The sequence below is a fragment of the Psammomys obesus genome, unplaced genomic scaffold, assembly GCF_907164565.1.
Source record: "Psammomys obesus unplaced genomic scaffold, mPsaObe1.curated_primary_1811, whole genome shotgun sequence".
In the NCBI taxonomy this organism is placed as follows: Eukaryota; Metazoa; Chordata; class Mammalia; order Rodentia; family Muridae; genus Psammomys; species Psammomys obesus.
The window spans coordinates 3,921,112-3,946,944 of record NW_026588752.1 but is presented as its reverse complement, the minus strand read 5'-3'; the positions used below and the strand labels follow the sequence as shown (position 1 = coordinate 3,946,944).

At 47.7% G+C, this 25,833-nt stretch overlaps 1 protein-coding gene and 1 non-coding gene across 2 annotated transcripts in view; one reads left to right on the top strand and one right to left on the bottom strand.

Annotated features, from left to right (window-relative positions):
* Positions 1-25,833, top strand: part of Rbfox1 (RNA binding fox-1 homolog 1) — a 2,133,674-nt gene that overhangs the window by 16,714 nt on the left and 2,091,127 nt on the right. The window lies entirely within an intron of this gene.
* On the bottom strand, positions 3,422-3,547 carry LOC129674743 (U6atac minor spliceosomal RNA). The gene has a single exon (XR_008719841.1). It is a non-coding gene; the product is annotated as a U6atac minor spliceosomal RNA (small nuclear RNA).

Below are 25,833 nucleotides of genomic sequence, written 5' to 3'. Positions count from 1 at the left end.
CACACACACACACACACACACACACACACACACACACACACACACACACAATTGTGTTAACTCTGACCTTATTGTGGCTGGTGGCTGTGTTCTTACTATTTATTTATTTATTTATTTATTTATTTATTTATTTATTTATTTATTTATTGGAGAGAGACTTGTTTCTCAGCAAAATTCATTTTTGAGCATGTTGAACTGGAAATTTCCTTAGGCACAATCAAAAGCCAGGGGAAGCCAGGCTTTATGCACGAGTTAAGTTCTACAGGCGAGTGAGGGAAACGGATAGGCTGGGACAGGGCTGGCGATCCTGGCCAAGCCTCCATGGCTCGCTGGCACCGACTCCTCCTCCGCCAGCACTGGGCACAGCTTCTCTGTGAATAACTGATGAGGTTTTCATGGGCAGCGTGGCCTACAGGCTTCTCAGTGCGTGCCCACGGCCCATCTCTCCCTCTCTCCTCGTCTTGGCAACAAGAAATAGTTCACTGACTTAGTGTGCGTGTGTCGTGTGTGCGCCAGTGCACATAGTGTCTGCAGGCGAAGGTGAGTGGACATGGCCTGGAGATAACATGTTCTCATTTTTTTCCTTTGCTGTGTGTATGCGTGTGCATGCATTCGTATGCACGTACATGCATGGAGGCTTCAGGATGACACTGGGTGTCTTCATTACTCATTCTCCACTTTAAAAAATGTACTCTATGTCTGAGTGTTTAGCCTGTGTGCCTGTACCCCACTTGCATGCCTGGTGCCAGCAGGGGTCAGAAGAAGGTGTTGATCCCCTCTGACTGGAGTTACAGATGGTTGTGAGCCGCTGTGCAGGTTCTAGGAATTAACTCTTGACCCTCTGGATTGAAGGAAGTACTCTTTACTGCGGAATCATCTCTCTAGTCCCCATCTTCTCCTTTTAAGCCCAAGCCCCACATCACCTGGCATTCCCAGGCTGTTTCCCATTCCCATACTAACCAGGCCTGATCACGCTCAGCTTCCAAGACCAAATGGGATTGGGTATGTTGCGTGAGGGTGGTATGATTGTAGATTTTTTAATTTTTATTTTGCTATTTACTTATGTGTGTGTGTGTGTGCATGTGTGTGTATGTATGTATGTGTAGATGTGTGTATATGTGTGTATATACATGTATGTGTGTGTACGTATGTATGTGTGTATGTATATGCATGTAGGTGTGTGTATGTATGCTTGTATATATGTATGGATGTATATGTGTGTATGTATGTATGTAAATGTGTATGTGTGTGTATGTATTTGTGTGTATGTATGTGTGTGTGTGCGTGCAGGTACCTTTGAAGGCAGGAAGGGCATCAGATCCCTCGAGCTGGAGTTACAGGCAGTTGTGAGCTGCCATGTGGGTGCTGGGAACTGAACTCCAGTCTTCTGCAAGAGCAGCCAGTGCTCCTAAGTGCTGATCCGTCTCTTCAACCTTTCCACCTTATTTTTTGAGGCTGTCTCTCACTCAGCCTGAAGCTCATCAATTCATGGAGATTGGCTAGCCAGCAAGCCCCAGGGACCTGCTCATCTCCACCTTCCCAGTCTAGTCACAGAGTTTTTATTAGTAATGGAACAAAGAAAAATGCATTAAGGCAGGCTCCACATACATCGGGTAGGTGCATTGCAGCAAAGTAGGGGAGTGGTCCCCATGCCTCAGATGTGCTCTGATGACACTCTCGGCCTTTGGGGGGTTGAAAGGTAGGATTTTTTTAAAAATACATACTAAAAGGATTTATGATCAAAGGATATCGGGCTACTTGCAGGAGAGAGCAGTGATGGCTATTTAGGGCTCTAAAGATAACTCAGGATAATTGGCTCTGGACCTGCCACCTCCCAGAGCTCCACAATCACAGGCCACTCAATCAGCCTTGCAAAGTGCTTAGCACAGTTGTGCCTTTCCCACATGAACTTCAGTTCACACTTGCAGCATTGGTTCCCAGGCTGAGCCTGTGGTTGGTGGAACTGCTCATTGTCTCTTCGTTGCCGACGGCCCCCAAGGTTGAGGGACTAGGCTCGTGGACATCACAGCCTCCCCTGGCCTCTGCACCTGCCTGGACTTTAACCAGCCTCAGAGCCTAGAACTCTTCCCTAAGCCCATGAAGGAGGGAAAGCAACATTGACAATGGTAAGAGCATATCCACCTGTCAGGAGTTTCAGGCTCAGAGCAGCTGAAGCTGAAATTACAGAGACAGGAGTGTGACATCTCTCAGTCCTGGTGTTGTGGTGAAACTAATTCATTCTGGTTTGGAGGGAAGGTGAATTTGAGCAGTCACGACTCCATGGAACATGCCTAGAGCCCCAGCACTGGGGTGTGGAGTGGAGATGGGAGGATCTGAAGTTCAAGCTCCAGGTCAGCATCAGCTATGTTAGTTCAAGGCCATCCCAGGTCACCTGGGACTCAGTGTCCAACATGCCTGCCTATAAGAGTCTCAGAATACAGCCTGCAGGGGCTCCAGGTCTAGGCACATGTCCACTGTGGCTGCCCCTGAGCTTGGTACTCTGTTCTCTCCAGCTGTAGGCTTTTCTAGAAAAACTCAGCAGACATTTTATAGCTGAGCTACCAAGCCATCAGGATGGAGACAGGGGCCAGGGCCAGGCAAGGCAGGGCTTTAATGATGACTGTTATATTGCTGTGGAAAGACACCATGGCCATGGACACTTTCTTTTTTTTTTTTTTTTAATATTAATCACAGGTTATTTACTTTGTATCCCAGCCATAGCCCCCTCCCTCATTCCTTCCCAATCCCACCCTCCCTCCCTCATCTCCTCCCTGTCCCTTTCCAAGTCCACTGCTAGGGGAGGTCCTCCTCCCCTTCCATCTGACACTAGCTTATCAGGTATCTTCAGTACTGGCTGCAATATCCTCCCCTGTGGCCTACCAAGGCTGTTCCTTCCTCGGGGGCGGGGGGAGGTAAAGGAGCCAGTCCTTGAGTTCATGTCAGAAATAGTTCCTGTTCCCCTTACTAGGAAAACCCACTTGGATACTGAGCTACCATGGGCTACATCCGAGCAGGGGTTCTAGGTTATGTCCATACATGGTCCTTGGCTGGAGAAACAGTCTCATATAGGACCCCCGTGCCCTGATGTATTTTGTCTTTGTGGAGCTCCTGTCCTCTCCAGGTCATACTAACTCCCTCTTTTATCATATGATTCCCTGCACTCTGCAGAAGGTTTGGTTATGAGTCTCAACATCTCCTTTGATACACTGCTAGGTAGAGTCTTTCAGAGGCCCTCTGTGGTAGGCTCCTGTCCTGTTTCTTGTTTTTTCCAACTTCCCTTCATCCCATTTGTCTTTCTAAGTGAGGATTGATCATCTTACCCCGGGTCCTCTTTCTTGTTTATCTTCTTTAGTTGCTCATATTTTAGTATATTTATCCTATCTTATAGGACTATGTAAGTGAGTATATACCATGTGTGTCTTAAAAACAGTGGTTAGATGCCACAAAGTAGGTGGCAATGCTTTAACCGTATTCGTGTTGTTAGGCCCAAGGGCCTCTTCCATCCTTGTCGAGGGGAGCGCTAACCTTCTCTCCTTTCATACGACACTCATGGACACCTCCAAGAGAAAAAAACTTAATTAGGGCCTTGCTTACAGTTTCAGGGGGTGAGCTCATAACTGTCCAGGCAGAGAGCATAGTGGCAGGGAGCTCATGTTTTAGGATACCACCACGAGGCAGAGAAGGCTAACTGGAAATGGCAAGGGCTTTTGAAACCTCAGAGTCTAGTGCCAGCGACACACCTCCTTCAACAAGACTGCACCTCCTAATTCTTCCCAAACTCTTTAACCAACTGGAGACCAAGCATCCAAATATATGAGTCTAGGGGGCCATTTTCACCACACGTGGCAAGCACCTCACCAGCAGAGCTATTTCCCAAGCTCCACGAGCAGTATTTTAGGGTGAGGAACAGCACAGTGAGGGTCAGGTGGAAGAGATTTTAGAGAGGTGGGTATACCTGGAGACAGCAGGGTAGAATGCCAGATGTGAGGAAGAGGTGTAAGGCCTGGGGCAGCAGGGTATCAGTCTATTATAGGATGTCCTGGGTCAGTGTATGCCCAGAGGAGGTGAACTCTATTTTTTTTTTAAGTTTTATTTTATGATCTATTTATGTGTATGTATACACATGTGAGTGCAGATGCCTGCAGAGGCCAGAAGAGGGAGTTGGGTCTCCTGGAGCTGGAGTTACAGGTGGTTCTGAGTTGCCTGATGTGGGTGCTGTGGATGGGACTCCGCTCCTTCATGAGAGCAGTAAGGGCTCTTACCCACTGAGCCATCTCTACAGCCCTGGGGGTGAACTCATAATCATTGTTAACAGACAGGAAGTGAAGAGCCTTGGCAGGTGAGCGGACCCCCTGAACGGGCCTGCTTCCATTGTCCCCATCTGAGTGCTGGTTGTTCTCAGGATAGAGGAAAAGAGAGGAGATGCTTCCAGGGGCAGTTGGAGGGTGACAGAGACTCGGTTGGTGATGAGGTTAGAAAGTGGAGACCACTGAGTGGAGTGAAGGCAAGGAGCGGAACGTGAGGGCGGGGTAGCTGGAGGTAAGCTCAGACCAGAATGCCTACAGAACATTGCCAGATGGGCCCTCGAGTGCTCCTGGTCCCTTGGTGAAGAGGAGGGTGCGTTGTGCTCACAATGAAGCTCTCTAGACTCTGGACCACCTTCTGCTCCGCCTCCTGTGTCTTGGACAGCTCCCTCCTATCTCGTTTCTAGAAGTTAGTAATTTCTGGTCAGAATTCATGGCAGAGGGATTTCCATTTGTTTTTGAGAGAAATATGCCACCAAGAAACTGCATTAAAACAATTTAGAGTGCTGCAGGGGAATTAGATCTGTTTGGATTTGTACCCGGGTGAATGTTTTGGTGTGAGGCCATTCCTAGCCTGAGGCAGAAGCACCATCATCTGCTGCTTTAATTTGCAAGACCCCATTTGGTGTTTTCAGCCAGGCCTGAAGGAGCACTTCTGCCGCCTTCCCCCCAAATCGCAAGGCAGGGGCGGCGCTGGCGCTTTGCTGTTCTTCCTGGGCTTGATACTGCTGCAGAGGCTCCGCCGACGCTCGGCCGTGTTACTAAGCCCTGGCTCCAGTGTGGGCTGTGATTTGTTTCTCCTTTGAGTGACATGACCATATTTTCCATTAAAACCCGAAGCAAATAGCTGCATAAGCGCCAGCTCTGTCACTTGCCCTGCCTGGGAGGGAAATTGGTTGGGGTGAGTCTGGTTCTGTATTGGTATCCAGATGGTTCCGGAAAGTTCCTTCCTCTCAAATTAACTCTGACGTGCCCCACAGCAACTCAGGCAGACTTTTGAGATTCTTGGAGGTGGCAGGTCACGTTTCTAAATGGGACTTGGCAAGTCGGGTTGTGCCTGTGACTCAGGTCAAGTTCAATCTCACAAGTGGTCTCTGTATGTCAAAGAAAATGTCGGTCAACGTTCTTTGCAATACACTGCACTCTGGGGTTCCAGTAGTCTGTGTACTGGGACTAAGGCCTCAGAAAACACCCCAGCTGGCTGAGGATAAAGAGGAGCCAAGATGCTCTAGTATCCATGGGATTGGGGCCACTTTCCTTCTCTGGGCATCACCAACAAGCACCATCCACGAGACAGTAATCTCTCCTCACCACCTGAGCTGTCTCTACCACAGCAGGGTTTAGGGTGGCTACAAAGTATTGCTTCCCTTTCATCCACCCATATACCTTCACCCATTTATCTACCCATCCTTCCACCCATCCTCCCATCCATTCATCCACCTATTATTTATTTATATTTGTTTGTTTGTTTTAGTTTTTCAAGACAGGGTTTCTCTGTGTAGCCTTGGTAGTCCTGGACTCACTTTATAGACCTGGCTGGCCTTGAACTCAGAGATCCATCTGCCTCTGCCTTTCAGAGTTCTGGGATTACAGGTGTGCACCACCACACCTGGCCTTTATTTATTTGTTTTGTTATATTAAATTTATTTATTTATTCATTTTACATCTCGATCACAGCCTCCTCCCTCCTCTCCTTCTGTTTCCACCCTCTTTCCTTTTTCCCTTCTCCCTCCTCAGAAAACACATGCATCCATACACAGCATGTACACGTATGTATGCATACACAAGTAAATTCGAATCGTAGTAATGCTCTGAGTCAAAGGCTGTGTTTAGTTTCAGGAATGAAAAAAAAATCAGTAATAGAACTGGTATGTAGCTCAGTGGTAGAGTGCTTGCCTGGCAGACTTGAAGACCTGTCACCTGCCCCAGCAGTGAACAAAGATAGAAGTCGACGCAGCTCTCATTGTTGGGCATCTCATAGTTTAATGGAGCAATTCAGGACCAATGTGACTCATTACATAAAGGAAATGTTAGCTGGGCCAAGAGCTGCTTGGGAGTGCCACATGGGCTTGGCTAAATAATATCTCAGTTACTTCATGACAAAGTTCTGCCTCCTGGGTTCTCTCTCATCTTACCAACTGTGAAAAACAAAATCTGGCTGGTGTTGATGTGTCTTTGACAGCTTGGATTTTCCCTTTCAACACAGAGGGCAGGTGCAGCCATTTCTTCTATAAGCAGCAGAGTCTTACTAGAGCAGTTCCATTGTTGGGTTGCCACTGAAGTTAGTTGTAGGCATCTTTATTTTAACTATTTTTAATGGGGGTTCTTACACCTCTACCTCCTTTCCAACCCTTATCCATCCTAATACTTTCCAATCCCCCAACACTAGGTAGGAGAAAAAGCAGTTAGTAGGGAGAGGGGGCGTAGTTCCCTTTAGCTACTTCCTGCTGTTTAGGAAGGTAGTTCCTTGGGGCAAGTCCGCTTTCCGTAGTCAGGATATCCAGTAGTCCAGCAACATCAAACACAGCAGCAGGATGAGCCAACAGCAGCAGCGGGCAGCAGGAGGAAGAGCAGCAGCTGCCACAGGTCCTCCCGGGTCCTGGCATTTATTCCCTCTCAGAGTCCCCAGAATTAAACTGTCTGCAGCTGGCACATAACACACCCCTGCTAGAGCACTGAGACAATCATAGTTAACAACTGTGAACAAAACAGAAGCAGCCCTGTATCCCCAAACAAAAACAGGTTTACATAACCCAGTTTTAAAAGAAACCAAAACTTCCACCACAGTTAGTCTCTACAGTAATATCTATATGTGGTGAGCCTTTTAAGAAGGGTTGTATTTAGGTGAAAATACAACTTTAGAAAGAAGCAAGTTGCATGTGGTACTTGTTGATGGTGTGGTTAAAACCTGAGAAGAAAAAAGAAAAAAAGTGATGTCATTTTCAGAGAAAGCAATGCATAGGAGATGATCAGGTTAGACGAAACAAGGCAAATGAGCAAGTAAATACCCTGTGTTCTCACTTATGTGGACTCCAGCCAGAAAAACCCCCAGAGGTCATGAAAGTAGGAGGAAGACCATGCTGGGGAGATGGGAAAGAGGGTGCTAAAGGGAGGGAGAGAGGGGAGCAGAAGAAGGACATGGGAACAGAGAAAAACAAATACTGTATGTTTTTCTCACATACAGAATCCAGACTTAAAAAAAGGGGCTGAGAAGATGGTTCAATGGTTAGAAGTACTCACTGCCCAAATGTGAAGACCTGGGTTCAAATCTCCAGCATGTCCACAAACACATAGGTACCATATACAATCCCAGCTCTGAAGGAGGTAGAGACAGGAGGACCACCGGGGTTTGTTGCTCAGCAGCCCAACTCTAGGTTCAGGGAGAGATCCTGTCTCAAAGGAATACGGCAGAGAGTGAGAGCAGGACACCAGTGTCCTTCTCTGACCTCCACCCGCATACCTGCACACATCTCCCCCCTCACTCACACAGAAACATATCATGTGAACACATAAGACATGAAATCAGAGGCAAGTCTGTATGGGGGAGGAAGTGGTCCAGGAGAGAATGTACTGGGGAGAGTGTGAGTGGAGTGCAGGGTTGGATATGTGTGGAAATGGCCCGGCAAAACCCATTGTTTTGTACACTAGCTCAATTTATGAACAGAAAGGAAAACAAAATCTGGAAGTGTGAGTTTTTCTCTGAAAAGTTTCGAGTTATTGCCCGTTAGATCCAATAGGAAAAATCTGTGTGGTTCAAATGAAATTCACTGTGGATAGCTGGCCGGTGAGTTGACTAGTGAGGGTATGAAGGCAGCAGGCTTCATTTTGAAGTAATAGCAGTATTGGGCTTGGTTTGGTGTCTCACATCTGCATTCCACTACTAGGGAGGCTGAGGCAAGAGGATCACCTATGGGTTTTGAGGGGAGTCTAGGCCCTAGAGAGGATTCTAGGCCAGCCTGGGCTGTAGAGTGAATTCTAGTCCATCCTGGACTATAGAAAGAATTCCAGGCCAGCCTGGACTATAGAGTGGGCTACAGACTGGGCTACAGAGTAAAATCCTTTCTCAAAAGCAAAGAACCAAAAGGAAACTCACAAACCCCAAACAAATCCAAATCAAACAAAAGAAGATGAAGTGTTGAGGGATTTTTAGGGATAAATCTTCTGAAAATGGTGTTTTAGGTTTCTAGATTGCTCCTAATACAGACCTCAATACTGTGTGGGACTGTGGTTCTCCCATGCTTGGCCGGAGGCTGGGCATGGGGACCCATTCCTGTAATCACAGCTCTCAGGACTGAGCCAGGTGGATTCTAAGGTAGTGACCACTCTGGGCTACACAGGAAAACTGCAACGAAACAAGACAAAAGAAAACCAAGCCACAGCATTTGACAGTGACATTTGTGAAAAGCAACTGCATACAATGCCAGGGGTTGGCCGGTGGGAAGTCAGAAAATGGAGATGGAAACGACACTTGAAATGTCCAACCATTTAGTGTCTGCAGTTTGGAGGGGACCGAGTTTGAGAAGGCCAAGTCATATGTTCTATAGATTTTAAAAGGCCAGTAACATAAAAAAAATAGCTTAAAAATGTATTTAGGGACTGGCGAGATGGTTCAGAGGTCAAGAGCCCTTGTTCCTGCAGAGGACCTGAATTCCCAGCACCCAGTGATGTTTCAGAGTCATCCCTAGCTCTAGCTCCAGGGGACCCAATGCTCTCCTGATCTATGAGCACCAGCCACACATATGCAGCACCTATTTCAGGCAAACACAACACACATAAAATTAATCTAAAAATGTTAAAAATATTTATTGAGGTGGCTGGAGAGGTTGTTCAGCAATCAAGAACACTTGCTGCTTTCCCAGAGGACCTGAGTTTGGGTCCCAGCACCACATCAGGCGGTTCACCAACCATCTTCAGCTCCAGCTGTTGGGGATTGGACACCTCTGGTTTTCCCGGACACCTTCACTCATGTCCACATGTCCACATATGGACAAAACCACATACATATAATTAAAAATAATAAAAAATAAACCTTGAATTCTGTTGAGTAGGACAAGCTGGTTCTGCGTGTCGTGTCATTCTTACGTCGTTCCTGGCTGCTTTATCGGTTTCTCCGGATGGGTCCCACAACCTTACAGCAGGACTGGTTTATCTTTTGTTTCTTTCCACGACTTGCTCATGTTCTTTGAACTCAGCTGCTAGGTGTAGCATACTCAAGGTCATTTTGTTTTGCCTATCAATGGAACTTTAATGAAATTTTTATTTTAATATTAGTTACAGTTTATTAACTTTGTCTCCCAGCTGTATCCTGCTCCCTCATTCCCTCCCAATCCCACGCTCCCTCCCTCATCTTCTCCCTACCCCTTTCCTCAATGGAACTTTAAATCACCACAGATGACCACTTTTCATCTCTTCTACTATCCCTCGTCTTAAGGTCTGTGCAGTCCGACGCGGTGAGTACGACTGCTCTGGGTGTCCCTTGTGCTTAGTTTCATCTCCATGTCTCTTTTATTTAATCGTTCTCACAAACAACATGCAGTTGGTTCTGCCTTTTTTTTCGGTCTATCAGCCCGTGACTTGCATACAGAGTGTTTGGGCCATTGACATTTGGTGTAATTACTGATTGAGTCAAGTTTAAGACCATTTTCTTGACTTAGAAAAGGATCCATTTTTATCATTTGTTTTGTGTTCGTCTGGATGTACACACGGGCACATATGCAGGTGCACACAGAGGCCAGAAGAGGGGGTTGGACCTTCTGGAGCTGTAGTTACAGGCAGGTGTGAGCTGCTGACATGGGTGCTGGGCTCTCTGCACTCTAGTCCTCTGACAGAGCAGCAAGAATTCTTAACTCCGGAGTCATCTTTTATTATTTTCTGTGTCTGCTCTTCTTTGTTCTTTCTTTCTTTTTTTTGTTCACCTTCTTTGGAGTTACTGCTATTTAGTTATTCAGTATTCTGTTTTTTTTTTTTTTATTGTTTGGTATAGTCACTAAGGAAAATTTTATGCTGGAGGACCATCTCCATCCTCTCAGATTCAGCTGCCTGTAAGCCTAGACTCTGCCTGGGGAGGACACTACACAGTTTCATTAATATGATGATTGTGAACTGATGGTCCCTGCGGTACAAGCACACTGGATGCTGTCCCCTTTGTCCCTGGGGTTTGACATTATGTGGCAGTGGCAGAGGTGGCTTCGTCTATGGTAACCGCTGAGCTTTCGGAGCCTGTGTCTCCCTCTCCAGGGGCTCCCAGCCGTCTGCCTGCTCTCACTCCTCTATCCAGCACAGCTGCTTTCCTCCATCTGGCTGGAGACAGAGAACATTCTGGAGCCCCGTGAAAAGCTGTTCTGTGGAAGCCACGGGCACCAGTGTCTGGGGTAAACATCAGCAAGTCCCCAGTTTTAAGTGTTACTGTTGCTGACACGGCTGTGTCCTTCCCATTCCCACTTGGAAGGAGAAGGAACCCTAGCTTAGAGGTGCTGAATCACCATTCATTGCATCCCACACCGTTTCTTGCTTTGTTTATGACTTAGATTAATTCTGCGTCTCTAGTACCCAGACTCCTATGAAAATTCCAATAAAGCAAAACTGATTAAAATCGGATTGCCCCTAGAAGCAAGATGTTATTTTCTCCCCCAAAGCTGTATTCAGCATCTAAATAAAGTGAGGAGATCCAAGCCCTCTGCATCAGCCTTTAAAAAGGGCTCAGTGGGAACACCTCCATTTGGACCCATAAATACCAAATGGGAACTCTTAAATGGACCTTTCTTGCTTGTTGGGAAAAAAAGCCCAATGTGAAATGATAGCCTTGATCATAACTTAATTTTTCATTTCCATTTGAACTTTAATTTTACTTAACTTTTCTTCTGACAAATCTGCAAGGGAATATTTAAGCGACATGGCCTAATGTGGGCCGATTATTCATCTTTCAGCCCTAGGGCTACCCACGAAGGCTTCATCACCTCAGAGCCAGTTTTATTAGAATCTGTAGCTCAGGAAATACTGCTTTCTGACAGCTCCTGGGCTGTAGAATTTAAAAGGCTTAAGTTTTGGGAGAATTTACACCGTGCCTTCTTCTGTACCTTTCAGAAGCAGTAAATCCCAGATTCCTAGTGCTGCTCAGAGGGACGGGGTCACTTCGCCCCCCACTTCTTCCTGCACAGGCCTGGGACTCCTAGACCAGCCCAAGTTCCTCTTGGTTCTGTATGTAGCTGCGCACTCTGGCTGGCAGGCAGAGGCTACAGCGTTAAGTTCTGTTCCCTCCCCTTTGGTGGGGATGGCCGTTGATCTGCATATGGACATGGAATCTTTCTTAAAGTCCGCAATGAGTTAAGGGTGCTTTATCCTCATTGTGTGCATATGGGTACACACGTATGTTCAGTGTGTGTGTTTGCGTGTGTGCTAGAGGAAGACCTCAGGTGCCATCTACTTTTATTTTGACAGCATCTCTCACTTCCCTAGAACTCACCAGGTATGCTGGGCTACCTGCCTGTCTCTGCCTCCTCAGTGGGTTGCCACCTCACTTGGGTTTTAAAACATGTGTTCTGGGGTTCAAACTCAGTTCTCCATGCTAACGTGGCTGACTAGCACTTTACTGACCGAGTTACCCCATTGCCGAGTAAACGCTCACTGAATGTCCACATCGATTATTTTTGTACGACCAACTTGAAGGAGGAAGGCTCTGTTTTGGTTCATGGTTTCAGAGGGTCCATGATGGCTTGATCCCATGAGCTTGGACAGACAATCATGGCAGCAGGAGTGTGGCGAAGCTCCTTCAGCACAGGGCAGCAGGAAGCAGAGAGAGGAGGGTAGCACAGGGCATAACCTTCAGAGCTGCACCCCAGGGACCCACTTCCTCCAGCTAGACCCCACCCCCCAGACATCCCCAACATCTCACAATCGCCCCATAGGCTGTCAGCCAGGCACCCAACACGTTTCACATTCAAACTGTCACAGTGCTGCGTTCGCCACACATTCTTAGTCCTGGGACACAGCGCCGAATAAATCAAAGAAGGTTGCTCCCTTCGTGGAGCTCACGGGCTGGCAGGGAAGACAGGGACTAAACTCTTAAACACACACATGAATCACAACCGGCAGCTAGAGCCACGGAGAAAATAACATCTCTTTGGAAGAGTTCAGCAGAGATTTGGAGGATGAAGATGCTACCGGAGGAGGGCCTCAGCAAACACAGATGGGCTTTTGTTTCATTTCCTGTCCCCATCACCAGTGGGTTTGCACGTTCTCATTCGACCACTGGCAGTTCTGGTCTTTTGTGAGCCTTGCTCTTACAGCCCTCTCACCTCGACCTGTTGCTCTAGAGAGTTCTGCCTTGTGTGGGTCGCAGTCGGGCCCCTTGTTGTGTGTGATGTGACTGTTCACCTTCACTGTCAGCCTGTTGGGATATAGATCACCATGGAGACAGGCCTCTGGGCACATCTGTGAAGGGGTTCTAGACCAGGCTCATTGAGATGGGAAGACCCACTTTAATAGTGGGTGGCCCCAATCCACGGTGTGAGTCCCAGACTGAATAAAAGGGAGAAAGTGGGCTGAGCGCCAGCACCCATCTCTCTCTGCTTCTCTGTAGATGCAGCATGAGCAGTTGCTCCCTGACCATGCCACCATGCTTCCCTACCACGATGGGCTGTACCCTGGAACGGTGGGCCTAAATAAGCCCGCTCTTCTTTTAAGTTGCTTTTCTTAGGCATTGAGTCGCAGCAATGGAAAAAGTAACCAACAGCATCGTTGAGTATGTTGCTTATGGGCTTTGAAAGTGGGCTGGGCTGAGGGCGTATGTCACTCTGACCTTACAGAAGCTAAGAGAGGAGGGACTTGTTTCGGCTCGTGGTTTCAGGGAACATGGCCTAGTGTGGCAGGAGTGGCCTGGCACTCTGATGCCATCTGTGAATGACGGGAGCTTGCAGTTTGCTCACAGCACTGCTGACCAGGAAGCAGAGAACTTAAAGCAGAGGCCTGGGCTGGAAGTGGCTCCAGGATGCAGTCCTGAAGGCCCCTCCTCAGGGAGTCAGAGCCATACCTCCAGCTGGAAAGGTTTTACAAACTTCCCCAGATGGTACCACCAGCCAGTACCTAACTGTTCAGACACACTAGACAGAGGGAGGGCATTTCACATCCGAACCACAGCAGTTGTCCTGTGTGGAGAAGTCTAAAGTGATGGCCCCTCCACACTGACTGGTCCACTTCAGTATAGGAGCAGGTGGGGCACACACTGGAGACAGAGTGAAGCCTGTTTTGACTGGTACTCATCGTTCCAGAGTCTGGGCTCTGTGAGAAGAGAGCTGAACAGCACCCGTTGCCTTCAGTGGTTGTCAGTAAAATCTTGGTACCTATGGGCATGTTGTATTCTGTATTCTGTATTCTGTATTCTGCTAGGGCCCTTGCGTCTGTGGAGGGTGACTGATGGGGGTGGGGTTGTGGTAAACAGTAGGTGCTGTTTTTCTCCTGAGCTCTGCATCTGTCTCTTGGTGTTTCTTTGATGTCTTTAAAGACTATGTTTTACTCTATTGATCAGCAAAACAAAGCGGTGCTCAGAGCTCTTGTGTGGAGATCTGCGAGGTTTTATTGAGCGATAGCCCTCTCTGTATTTCTTGCCCTTGCAAGAACTTTCTTGTGAAAATGAGGCTGTGAAGAAGAAAAGGGAAGTACCTGGGGTGCAGAGGCCATACAGAGGCTTTCTAAGGCTTGAAAGTCATTTACTTCCTGAGACTCAAGAGCTTCCTTTCAGGATGGAATGTTTCAATCAGGAGGAAATTACTACACAACACTATCCCAACATGCTGTATCCTGTGCAGACATCACTAATTGATCCTAACTCATTTTCAGGAATCTTATATTGTAAACTTCTTGGGAATCTTTGATAGTGAGTTGGGGCTCACAACTTCTGTCATTCTGCAGTTGTTATTTTCTATTCCAGTTGCTTCATTTCATGCAGACATCATTAATCGATCGTAGCTGTCTTTAGGGTGCTAATTCAGACACTGCTCTTGGAAATACCTTTCAGGGATTTGGGACTGGCTTCTGGTTGGAAATATAATCAGCTTGCCTTTGACAGACTTTGGTTTCTCTCATTTTAAAAAGTAGTTTAGGTAACCCTAGACGACATTTTTTGGCTTGGAATTTTCCAAGGAATGTTAAGCTGACAAAAGACTCCTGAGAGAAAAAAAATTAAATAAATGTTCTTTTTCAGCTCATTGGGGCATCACGTAACCCTCGGGTGAACAAGTGTGCATAGTTGAGTTAACTTTTTAAATAGCACTTGTCCACAGCCTAAAAACATGCAGTATGCACTGTTATAAGTTGTGTCATGACTATTCATCCATTGAAGATATAGTCTCTGGGATGCTAGCTAGGTACTGTTAGTGCCAGGTGTAAGGGGCTCTCAGAGAAAGCTGAGCTCTGGGCCCTGAGCTGAGGGAGTTTGCTCTTCAGTGGGGGGATCAGGAGGAATCCTAATGTGAATTTAGTGAGCAAAGGAAACAGGCTGGTGCCCTAGGAAAGAGCATTTGGGCTGAGGAGGAGCAGGCACAAAGGCCCTGTGGGTTGAGCTTATTCAGTAAGTGCATGCACCAGAGTGGAAGGGACTGTGGCTGAGAAGGGGTAGAAGTCTTCGGAGAAATTGAGGCTCTGTGAGCATGGATGGCTGGAGCTGCCAGGACCTGCTTCAGGGAATCGTGGGAAGTGCTTCCTCTTGCTGGTGTAGCTGGGATTGGGAAGATGCAAGGAGTTATTTAGGACAGTTTTGTTCTGAGTATTGAGTTTGATATGTTTACTTTTTTTTAAAAAACGTTTAATGGAGGAGTTAATAGAGGAAACGTGGCATTGTATACTGTATCAATGGGTATTTCTCAGCATGAAGAAGGACGAAGCTATGCTGCTTGGGAGGAAAATGGACACAACTGGAGATCATCCTAGGAGGCCAGTCTCTCCACGAGAAACACTTTGTGTGGACACATCGCTTTGCATGTGTGCACATGACAAGGAAGCCGGCACGAGACTGCTTCGGGGAGCAGAGGCGACTGATGGAAGGAGGAGGGGCACCAAGGGAGGGCCATGTGCTGTGAGGGTGTGCTCAGTGGGTGTTATCTGTGTGTGCAAATGGCTGCATGCAACCCCGCTTAATAAAGCCAGATGAACAGTGTACATTTATAGTATAGAAAAATGGCTTCAGTCACTGTTTTTACATGTGTGTCCTGTGCTTTGCTCACCTTCACCCCCATTACCCTCTCTGTCCTTCCCTCACCCCTCCTTATGGTTCATGTTCTCCTCTCAAATACACTTCCTTCCACTTCCATGTCACACATATAAGTGTACACACACACACACACACACACACACACACACACACACACACACTTTAAAATCCAGGCCCTAGAGGGGAGAGAATGCACAGCATCCATCTGTCTTTCCAATTCTGGCTTATTTCACTTTACACACTGGTCTTCAGCTTCATCCGTCTTCCTGTAAATGACAGAATTTCATTCTTTTAGGGAGCATCATTCAGTTTTCCTACTTGAAGTCTGTCTGAACTCCTCACCCTGGCTGTGTGAATTCTCAGTTCCTGCCCACAGCATACAAGACCTTGCTCCCCAAAGCCTGCTAGCCTCCTGTTGGCTGATAGCCTCTGGCAGGTGGGCGGTGAAGGTTCAGTGAGGATTGGATTTGCATTTTCCTGGTGATTGGTGGTGTGGTGTGTTTTCTCATGAATATATAACTGTGATTAAGTAGGAAAAATTTGAAAAAAAGTCTAGAGCAGGCAAATGCATCACCAGGAAGTGTGTGGTTGCCTGGGGTTGGGGAGAGAGGGAAGGTGTTGGGGATGAGAGGTGGAGGGGCTGTGGAGGTTGATTGTGGGGCGATGGGAATTTTCTCCTGTTGATTGTGGTGATGGTTGAGCATTAGCAAGCCTTATAGGCTGTCTTCTTGAAGTGTGTTTGTTAATAATGTGCGCGCATGGTGTGTGTATGGTGTTGGTGCCACGGGACATGGATGGAGCCAGAGAACAATTTTGTGGAGTCGGTTTTTTCCTTCCTCCTATTTGTGAGTTCTAAGGGTCAGATTCAGGTTGCCAGGCTTGCACAGTAAGTGCCATCTCACCAATCCTGGGCTCTTCTGAGCAGCAAGCCCCCGCTTGCGGGTGGCATCCTGGGTGTCACTTGGATGCTCCGGTCTGAGCTCCCAGGCTGTGGATGTAGGTCAGCTGGCTAACTGCTTGCCGGACATGCACCGCGCCCCAGGCTTCATATCCAGAACTGAATAAAACCAAGGTGGCGTGCCCCTGTAATCCTAACACTCAGGAGCTGGAGGCAGGAGGATCAAAAGTTCTAGGTCATCCTTGGCTAGGGAGTTTGAGGCCAGCCTGGGCTACACGATACCTTGCCACTTACCAAGAAACAGCCACCCAACACACACGAAAGCTCTTCAAATTCAGCACAGTGCAGAGCTGCCCCAGGCATCAGGCTTTCAGGGCACACTGCTGTCATGGAGCTCAGGGAGAAGATCCTGTAAATCATGAAGAGCCTTGCAAGAACGGAGGCCGACCGCCCCTCCCCCATGGCTGGCATTCCCTGCAAACTTTGGCAGCCTGCACAGGCTGCGTGCAGCACAAATAAGAGATCAGTGTCTTCATTTCCTCTGAAGCTCTGTGTTTGGGGAGAAAACCCAAGAAAACACACCTGTCCCGGAGGCTCAGCAACACGGTTATTAAATGTCACTTGGTGTGTCCCCAGGCTTGTCATTGCCGATGCCCTGTCTGCATTTTTGTTCCAGCAGTGTTTAAGGTGGCACATGGCAGGTCCTGTTTTGGGGCTCAGACTAGAGAATTTTTCTGAGCTTTCTGGTCTATTTGTCCTGTATACCTGCCAGTGACTTCTGTGTTCTAATCCTCTCCCTGTCACCAACACCAGCCCCTCAAATGCTAGAAGTAAACACATCCTGTCAAAGATCCTCTACACACACTCTCTCTCTCTCTCTCTGTCTTTCCAGAATCATGGATCCTACCTATACCAGCCCCCCTCTCCATATCTGCCATTTAGAATCATTTATTTATTACTTATTTAACGTGTATGTGGGCACATGTATGCCATGGTAGTTGTGTTGAGGTCAGAGGTCAACTTATGGGCACGCTTCTCTCATTTCACCATGTGGGTTCCATAGAACAAACTCAGGCAATGTATGTCTTGGCACCAAGTACCTTTATACACTGAGCCGTCTCTCTGAACACATCTGCCACTTCCTGGGGCTGTCCAGTGAGAAATGTTTTATTCTAGCTATTTGAGGGATTTACAACTGATCACACACAGGGTGTCACACACGCACACGCACACATACCCAAGGGGCCCCAAATATATGCTATTTGAAACAGTCATGCTTACAATTAAAGGAGGGAATCCTGGAGGGTTCTTCATAAAGAATTCGCTTTATGCCTCCAACCTTTTGAAGAGAGACAGCTCTGAATCCTCTTAGCTTCAGTAGCACGCTCAGCTGGTCTGCATCACTAACGACAAAATAAACACAAGTAGCTGTATGTGTTTGTGGGGTACTGAGATGTTTCTTTTTCACATTTACTAGTTTGAGGTTATCATACTGTATTTACATATTTTTCACCTCATCCTCCTCCCTCTTTCCATGTCCCTCCACTCCCTTCTCTCAACTTAATGACCTCTTCTTTAATTACTACTGTCCCCCGCACAAAGATAACCTGCTGAGTCCATTTAGTATTGCTTGTGTGTGTGTTAGCATGTGCATGTGTGTGTGTGTGTGTGTGCATTCGTGCATGCTTGTGTGTGTGTGTGTGTGTGTGTGTGTGTGTGTATTTAGGGATGACCACTTGGGACTGGGTGACATACGAGGGCTTTGTCCCTGGAGAAGACTGATCCTCCTCTCAGCCGTTACTTGCCTGAGGCTCTTCTTCTAGGGGTGGGGTTTCGTGAGATTCTCTCACATGCGCACTGGCATGTGAACTCGTGCTGTCACTGGGCAGGTCTTGTTTAGTTGACCATCTCGTTAAGATCTCGTGGGTGCAGCGCCTGATTATCAATGGAAGACACTACCCTGCAGCCTGTGCCCTGCTCCTCCCGCTGTCACAGTCTTTCTGCCATTCTTCTGCTGTATTCTCCAGCCGTATGTGTCAGGGTCCTGTTGTAGATGCACAAATTCAGGACTTCATAGTTCTATGCATTTTGGCCAGTTGGATAGTCTCTGTCTGCTGAAAAGCGAAGCGCTTTGAGGAGGGATGAGTTACGCTGCATTCTGAACACTTACCCTTAAGTGTACCCTGGGATGTTTCAGTACTACATGCTGTGTGAGGACCAGGTCAGGGCTGGTGTGTACACATTTGATCTTAATGCTAATTGTTTTCCTGTGGAAACATTACAATTCCTCATTCTAGCTATCTGAAGTGCCAGTCTTTTATTGTTAGTCACCCCACTACACAGTAGTACCCTGAACTTGTACTGAAAATTTTAAATTCACAATAGCAGCACACGATTCTTTAAAAAACTTCTGTGTGTTGTGCTGTTCGCCAGCCTTTCTCCCACTGTCCTTCCTCGCTGTTCTCCCAGGCCTATCAGCATTGCAATGCTCTTAATTTCTGAGGCTTGAAACAATTAGTCAATTAATGTGTGTGTGTGTGTGTGTGTGTGTGTGTGTGTGTGTGTGTGTGAGATGGCATATGTGTGTGGAGGTCAGAGAACAACTTGCAGGAGCTGGTTCTCTTTTCATCATGTGGTTCTTGAACTTGGGTCATCAGGCTTGGCATCTGCCATTTCTTTCTATTTTTTTTTTGGGGGGGGGACTGGTCTCTCACTGAACCTGGAGCTGATGGTCTAGACTGGTTGGCCAGTGAGCCACAGGCCTCCTCCTATCTTTCCCCCACAGCTCTGGGGTCATAGGCACTTGTTACACCAGCTTTCTATTTTTTTAATGCTTGCATTTATTTTTCAGTTATGTGTCTGTGTGTTGGCATGTGCGTGTGTGCCAGTGACTGCAGAGATCAGAAGAGGGCACTGTGTTCTCTGGAGCTGGAGTGGCAGGTGGTCATGAACTAGCTGAGGTGGGAACCAAGCTGAGGCCCCCAGAAGGAGCGGGATTCTCAGCCACCATTTCCCCTCCACCCCTGCACCAGCTTGGGTTCTGAAGACTGTGCTCGGGCCCTCACGCCTGTGTGGCAAGCACTTTTCAGGCAGAGCCGTCTGTCCTGCCTCCCCCGTCAGTGCTTTCTAATGAGTGCATACGGAGCGGGACTCTGCAAAGTCACAAAACACGGGGGAAGCGGGTTTATTCGGCGCATATGCAGAGATGTCTACTCACATGAGAAGCCGCAGCTTCTCCTACCCCTGGAGGCTTCATTTCCTTGCCAGACTGTGTTGGCTGCACATGAGTGTCTTTCCTTGAGACATTTCCCAATGAGGTGGGGGCCAGACATTTTTCTGCTTTGATTTTTTTTTCTTTGAGACAACAATAGCAAATGTGGAAATCTTGGTGGCTGTGGTCACAGTCCTGTGACAAGCTGTGGTCCTCCTTTCTTTTTGAGATTCATTTCCAAATATGCCTTCTTCTCATCCCCTTCCTGCTCTGCTCAGCCATAGGCAGGGTGCGTAGCGGAAAGTGTGGGCTTGGGAACTAGGAAGACTTGTTGAGGGAACCACAGCACAGCATCCTCAGGGCAGAGAGGACATGGTCACGTGACCAAACCTCTCTGTCTCCTTACTTGCATGGTGTGTGGGAGTTCTTTGTGCTTGGCCTTGTCCGTGGATGGGCAGGAGGTCGTGAGCAGACCAGTTTACAGTTGACTTTGGGAGTCTAACTATCCTTCTCTATGAGATGTTGGCATATTTGCACACATTTCTTCTGCAAATAATGCACACCTGGGATCTTCTTTATTTTTGATTTGTGTGTGTGTGCGTGCGTGCGTGTGTGTGTGTGTGTGTGTGTGTGTGTATGCATGTGTGCATGTGGAAGCCAGAGGTCAATCTTGGGTGCCCTTCCATCTAGAGGTCATATTGGTCTCTCTCTCAATCCTTCTATTGCTCTGAGTGCCAAAGCCTCATTCCTGTTTCTCAGATATCGGGAACTGACTACATTTTCATTGATTTGTTGGGGACAGGGTCTCTTGATATAGCCTAGGCTGGTCTGTGACTTGAAATCTGCCTCAGCCCTCCTAGTTCTGTAATTATAGGTAGTGCCAACAAGATGGACCTTTGAGTCTTTTGTCTGACTACAGTTGTGCTACCCACCACATTCTCAAGAGGGTACAAAGAACAAAACCAACTCCAGCGCTGTTTGTAACAGTACCCCTTTTCACGAGAAACCGTCATAGGGCACTATCTGAGTCTTGACCCCTTAACTCCTTTTTTGCAACCTGGTTGGGCAGCTATTGCATCTTTCTCCTCTGACCTGCTGGGAGCCAGAAGCCTGGGCAGGAGTCTCTTAGCCAAGCTCACCAGCTGGTCCTCAATGCAGCTGAGCCTCAACTTAGGTAGTTCAACTGCAGACAACGAATCTCGCTGCCCAGCAGGAGCCATCTTTGGGCTGGGTGTGCAGTGCTCGTTTGTGCTGAGGCTTGAGGACCAGCAAGGTCTGCAGGGAGGCATAGAGCTCTGGGCCAGGGTGCAGCAGGCTTGGCCCCAGGCAGCACTGTGGGCAGCCTGTTCCTTTTCCTGGGGAGATTCAGCAGGCATGGGGCCCGGGCCCACACACAAATTGCTTGCTTTCCTTTCTCTCTGTCTGGATGGACAGAGAGACTTTCCATGTTAGACAAATGCCCTATCATTTAGCCGGTCTCACAGCCCTGATTAGTTGAAGGTTTTTATTGTTAACTACACGTATGCCTCCGTGCGGGTATGTACACGTGTACACAGGAGCCTGTGGTGGCCAGGAGAGAGTCCTGGACCCTCAGGGGCTGTCAGCTGGGAGCTGGCCGGTTTGGGTTCTGGGAACTGAATTCTGGTTCTCCAGAACAACAGTAGTTATTTGCAACCACTGAGCCACCTTTTTAGCTCCAGCCTGATTCAAACAACAACAACAACAACAACAACAACAACAAAACAGAAAAAGTTTGTCCCCCTACCCTGAACTTTTAGGTCAAAGAGAAAATTTTAAATTCACAATAGCAGCCCACGATTCTTTAAAAAACTTCAACTTATACATTTATTTCTTTTGGGTGCCTGTGTGCAAATGTTCATGTGTGGTGTGCATGTGTGTCATCGTACACCTGTGGAGGTCAAAGGACAGACTGCACGAGTCTGTTTTCTCCTTCTGCCGTGTGGGTCCTAGAAATTGAACTCAGGTCGCCAGGCTTGGTGGCAAGTACCTTGGTGTGTGTGGGGGGTGGGGGTGGGGGTGTGTCTATGCAATAGTGCATATGCGGAGGTCACAGGAAAACCTGCAGGAGTCAGTTCTCTCCTACCATATGAGTCTTGAGGATCAAACTCAGAACTAGTCTTGGTGGCAAGTACCTCTACCCACTGAGCCATCTCTCCAGCCCAAGAGGTTTATTTTTATTTTTGAAAGAGTGTTGAAAGACCACCAACACTTGCTGCGGCCTTGGGAAGGGCTCAGGGCCTCTGGCAATGGTATGTCTGCCTTGGGAGTTTACTCTGGCTCTTGAGATCCAAGAATCAATAGAACCACTTGGAAGGGGATAGAATGCTTGGTGGAATCTACCAGGACAGCTACTGGGAGAACCAGGGTCTGGGAGAACCCCAGAAATGCAACTTCCACGGGATGAGGACTATGGCTCCTGTGTCCAGATGCAGGAGCTCACCTCAGAGCTAGCCCTGCTGCAACTACCTCACAAGCTAAGAAGTCACAGGTGATTGCATCCTGATGGGAGGGCTTCCTGGATCTCACCTCTCTGGGATTAGAATCAACAGTATTGAAGGCATCCATTTCAGTTCTCACTTTCCACAGGTCCAGCTATCAGCAGCTTTGGGGGGTGCTTCCTGGGGACGGTATCTGCAGAGCTATGTCTTTAGTGGCACTGTGCTTGGGACAACCCCCTCTGCTTCAGGGCCAGGTGGTGGCTGGGGACAGGCGTCCCTATTATGCTTGACATTTGTTTAGCGGGACCCCATTTGTTCAGTACAGAGAGAGCTTTGCAGGCAATTAATTTCAGGTCTGTTTAATTTGCTCTGCTGCTCATGCACTGTGGAAATATCAGGAAGGCAGCTGTGAGCCTCCGCTCTGGCTGATCCTCTTCTGCAGGCTGCCATGTAGCGCAGAACACACGGGCTACACTCCTGGGGTGTCAGGCACCCTCATGCCATATCACCCAGGACATTCAGCAGCACCTTGGGATGCAAGCAGAAAGAAGCCCCACCCATGGGGGTGTGGCTGAGTTGGTAGGGTGCTTATGGTCCATGAGGCTCCCTAGCTTTGTCCCTAGCACAGCACAAATCAAGTGTGGTGGTGAATGACTGCAGTCTAGCTCTTTGGGAGATGGAGGCAGGAAGATCAGAAGTTCAAGGTCATCCTTGGCTACTTAGTGAGTTTGAGCCCAGACTGAGTTACAGGAAACCATCTGTATTAGTTACTTTTCTGTGGCTCTAATAAAACACCATGACCAAGGCAACTTACAGAAGAGTTTATTTGGGCTTCTGGTTCCAGTGGGATAGTAATCCATGATGGCAGACAGAGCAAAGGCAAGCATAGTGGCAGAAACAGGAAGAGGAAGAGGAAGCTGAGAATCTTGAACTGCAAACAAGGGAGGGAGTAAGTCAGAGATGGAATGAGTCTTTTAACTCTTGGAAACTGCCTACAGTGACACACTTCCTCCAAAAAATCCATACCTCCTAAGCCTCCCCAGTAGTGCCAACAACTGGGGATCAAGTCTTCAGATGCCCACAAATATGGAAGGCATTATCATTCAAACCACCACATAAACACACACACACACACACACACACACACACACACACACACACACACACTTACTGAGGAGTTACTGGATATCAAGCCCCGCCCTCTGGGCTCCCAATCACTTAGCCATGGAGACTTCATCTGCCTGGATTTTTTCTTGCCTCCTTCATTTCTGCCATGTGTGCTGCTTTTCAGCCTCTGTATCAGTTACTTTTCTATTGGCATGATAAAGCACTATGGTCAAAAGCAATCTATGGGAGAAAGAATTTATTTTGGCTTATGGTTCCAGAGGGAGGCATGGCAGCAAGCAGCAGGCATGGAGGCAGGAGGAGGATGCTGAGTGTTCACGCCTTCGAATGCAAACAAGTCTGTCAATCCCCCATCAGAGGGGGACTGATATTGCCCCCACAAGATGATCTTGGAGGTAAAGCCTCTCCATCATAGTCCTGTCTTGGGGGAGGGGACTCGCCTGCAGGCTTACTGTAGCCCTCGGGTATTTCTGGATCAATCCTGCTCTTCCTGGAATCCAAAATGATGCAAGTGGAAAGGGTGAGGACGATGGCTCATTTCTGTCTGCTCAGCCTTGACGGGGTGAGGCCAGCTAGATAGATAGAGCCACCTTGGGTGATTACTGTGCCCGTGCACCGTCCAGGCAGGAGTCTGCCCAAGATTAAGGAGGGAGACGCAGAAGGAGGGCAGAGAGGGCAGAGAAGGCTTCATTGTGCTGTGAGTGATGTCGTCAATAGTCAGGCTTCTCCAAAGGAACCGTGGTGTTTGAATGAGAATGGCCTCCATAGGCTCATATGCTTGAACACTTGGTCCCAGCTGGTGGAACTGTTTGTGAAGGATTAGCAGGTATGACCTTGTTGGAGGAAGTAGGTCTCTGGGTGAGGGCTGTGAGGTTCCCAAAGCCTGGCACCATTCCCAGTGTGCCCTGTCATTGTGCTTGTGGGCCAAGCAAGATACAAGCTCTCCTTCTCTTAGCCTCCTGAATGTTAGGGTGACAGGCATTCAGTGAAACCCCCACGGCAAGCTTTGGGTCTCTGCCACTTAAGTGCCTGAACCTTTCTACCCAGCACCTGGCTTCTTGCAAGCAGGATACTGGGCCAGTAGCTTCAGTGTCCCCAAATCCCTAGACATGGATCTTCCTGCACACCAAAGGCCTCTCCGGGCCTGTTTGTTACCAGGCAGTTTACACACTGGGTCAAGCTGGGGAAAACCCAGGTCACCGCAGCTGCTCCGCACCCCCACCCTCTCTCTCCTTTTGCTGTTACTCATGCAACTACACGTCTCAGCTTTCAGCATAGCTCTGGTGCGTGGGAACAGAGACGCCCTTTAGTCCCTGTGTCTGTGCTCACTTTCATTTGACTCCCATCCCCTCCTACACACTAGTGTGAAAACTAAATTTAGTATAATCCAGTAAATTTCCCACCGTGTTCATTTTTAAAATATTTTAAAAAATGAACATGCGTTCAAACTGAATTTATCTTGGATACATGGTTCTTAGGATTTTCTTTATGTGTATGTGTGTGTATCTGTATATGTGAATAATATGTGCAGGTCCCCAGGGAGGCCAGAAGAGGGTGTAAAATCCCTTGAAGATGGAATTACTGGTAATTTTGAGCTACCTGACATGGGTGCTGGGAATCCTTTGTAAAAGCAGCAAGTTCTCTTAACTGCTGTGTCATTTCTAGCCCCAAACCTTTATTTGTATGATTTTGCCCTTACAGTATTTTAAAACACACATCTTGATACAGATACAGATACAGATACAATCCAGATACAGAGCAGCTTTTCCACCCTTGTTATGGGTCTCTGTAGGGTCTGTAGGGTCTCTGTACCCTTCCCGTTCCCAATTCTGCCATCTGTTTTCTGGGTTTATGGCTTAGTCCTTCAAGACAGCCATGTTGATGGGTTCTACATCATGTGGCATGTGATCTCACACTAGCTATTTTTTCTTAGCATTTGAGAGCATGAGAATCCTGCAAGAGGTTGTGTCCGCTACTTTGCTGTTGCTGTGATAAAATATCATGGCCAGAATCAACTTATGGAAGGAAGAGTTTATTTTGGAATGAGGTTCCAGAGGGAGAGTCCATAATGTCAGAGGAGGCATGGCAGCAGTTAGCCGAGAGATCACATCCTCAGCTGAAAACTCCTCAAGTGAGGTTCTACCTCCCGTAAGTTCTTTTACTTCCCCAGACAGCATCATGAACTAGGGACCTAGCACTCAAATACTTGGAGGAGCATTTCTCATTCAAACCACCACAGCTAGTTCTTTTCATGCTGAGTGGTATCTCACAGGGGGATGGTCTCCTGTGTGCTTATCCTTTGCTCTCTCTAGGACACTGGGCCACATTCTAGGTATTGACAATTCGAAATAGAGCTTGATGTGCACATTCGTGTTTACCCTTCTGTGTATAAGGTTTAATGTCTTTAAGGGTAAATACCTAAGAGAAGAATGCCAGGTTGTGTAACTGTCCATTCAACTAGTCAAGAAATATTCAAACTGTTTTACATTCCAACAACTGCACGTGTTCCCATTGCTCTGCATCAACACCTAATATTGTCAGTCCGATCTCTAGCTTAGCTGGGTTTGTTCTAATGGGTAAGAGTACCTTGTAGCCTCTTTAACCTCCTAATCCTGGAGACTCACCTTCCTTCT